Source organism: Propithecus coquereli, unplaced genomic scaffold, assembly GCF_000956105.1.
Source record: "Propithecus coquereli isolate 6110/MARCELLA unplaced genomic scaffold, Pcoq_1.0 Scaffold69, whole genome shotgun sequence".
NCBI lineage: Eukaryota > Metazoa > Chordata > Mammalia > Primates > Indriidae > Propithecus > Propithecus coquereli.
In genome coordinates this window covers 1,213,648-1,215,837 of record NW_012152951.1, presented here as the reverse complement: position 1 = coordinate 1,215,837, position 2,190 = coordinate 1,213,648, and the positions used below count along the sequence as shown (strand labels likewise).

Genomic DNA, 2,190 nt, shown 5'->3' with positions numbered 1-2,190 from the left:
TTGATGTAGACAGACCTGGATTTCTCTTGGCACCTAATAGCTGCGTGACCCTGGGCATTACTGAATTGTACAGTGAGACGTTCACTAGATTTAATTGACATCACATGAGAAAACATAAAGTTACTTAGCACAGTGTCGAGGCATAAAAGACAATACATATTAACAGGCATTGTCATAATTACTGTTGAGAGTGGCTAGGTCTTTGAAAAGAGGGAAGACGACAGCATGAAATGGGACGTGGGAGAAGCTACGTCCAGAGGGAGCTCAATGTTGTGGCACCTCAGGTGACAGCCAGAGATGGTCCCACAAGGAGTAGGCTGGGTGCCGAGGAGAAGCGGCACCCACTGTCCTGGGAGTACCGGTCACAGCAAATCCGGATCCAGTCCTGAAGCAGTGGGGCAGGTTATATAGTGGGACTAGAGCAGACTTCAGGAGCTGCTAATTGGAGCTGGGCCAGGAGGTAAGCGGGTAATTTTAGAGACAAGGACAAAGCCAGGGAGTTAGAGGTATCCAGTTACAGAAGGATTCAGACCATTTGCTAAATAGGTGTTGGACTATTTTTCCTAGTAACCTGCTAACCAAGTTTCTGCTAACCAAGTCTGTAAACAACTCCCAAGTGGTCCCCTCTAGGGGGATGCCAAGGCGTTGCCGAGCAGGAGCCTGCAGGGAGCATCAGTTGAGCGCCCTGTGGTCCTGAGCCCACGCCCTCCTTTGCCTCTCTGCCTCCCTGGACCCCCAGCTTGACAGTCACAACCTTCAGTCCAACTCCCCCTTCCTCTCTTTGCTGATTCCAGTGTCTGGTTCCAGTTAGTCTCGCCATAGAGCTCACAAGAAAGAGGCCGGTTCCCTTCCCTTGACAGTTTAGACAAACCCAGCTGCTCCATGATGGGTTATTAAAGAGAAGCCTGGAATTTCCTGGGAATATTTGCCTTTTATATTTCCATCGGTGTTCCTGGTATTCCTATAGGATTATCCCACCCCGTTTTTCCCACATGTCATATCCAATTAGGGATCCATGAGACTAATCATCCCAATTTCTTCCTCACCTAATTTCTCTTTCCACCAGCAGCTCAATCCCCTGTGCTATTTGCAGGTATTCTGTCCGTTTTGAGATCGTAGGTTAGGTTTTAACTTCTCTTGCCTCCTATAAAATGCAACACTTCGTTTGGTCCTTTGGTCATATATTCACTAACAATTTATCGAGAGGCTGCATTTAGCAGGGCCTGAAGGACTGACGCTGGGGATTGTGATATATGTAGCTGATTAAAATTCCCCACTCACACCTACCTCTCAGGTAAGACCTTTATTCCTTCAACAAATATTCTTCTTTATGTTTGAAAACATCTATTTATGCGCACCTTAAATCTTTTAGACTTCTGCATCCTTGTGAGTGAAATAAGGTTCTTAAAGAGCCTATCTTTTCAACGAATCCTAGTTTAAGTCTGGACTGAATCAGTTCGTGCAGAACCAACTGGAAAGAAAAAACTCTGATCAAACACCAAAGTCTTTCTGTTCTGCAAGGTGAAAGCTTTTGACCTAGATTCTGTTCCATAAAAGACTAAGCGACTGCCGACGATTCTAAGAAAATCGGTTAAATATCGATACAAACAGTCAAATTCATGAACTGTGTTTGATTATTCTGAAAATCTACCAGACAGAAAGTTCTCCTTTTTATCTACTGTCATTGTTACTTTCCGAGCAGCTCTCTCCATAGCAACTGGAAACTTCTCTGGGCTGAAATAATCCTCTCTAACTCCCAGTGCACAGTCAAGGAATTTTAAAAACAGGGAACTTTGTCACTGTGCAATACTCTCTGAGATTTAAAAGCCTGTGGAGCTCCAGATATATCATTTATCTGTCTTCTGAAGGTAAGTACTGGGGTTAGAAATGTCTGTGTCATCCTCGGTCATTTTTAAAAATGCTAACATAAGAATCTTAAACTCTTAAAAAAAAAAAAACTATAAAAGTAATCCTAGCATCATTGTTACTAGCGCACGGTCATTACCAGCTCATCTCTGGTCCAGGATCAAACATAAGATGCTGTTAGCATTTTGCATTCCTTAAGCAATCAGTGGAAAAGATGATTATTTTTTTTCCAGAAAGTTGATTGGCTCTAAAGTTCTCCCCCTCCTTTTGTGACCATTGAGTGGATTTATCATGTTCTTGAAGTCTCGAAGTTCTCTTGTTTTT

At 43.2% G+C, this 2,190-nt stretch overlaps 1 protein-coding gene across 1 annotated transcript in view; it reads left to right on the top strand.

The window, feature by feature from the left end:
- The window catches only part of SLC39A12 (solute carrier family 39 (zinc transporter), member 12), a 55,125-nt gene that overhangs the window by 1,218 nt on the left and 51,717 nt on the right, over positions 1 to 2,190 (top strand). The gene's annotated exons all lie outside the window — the stretch shown is intronic.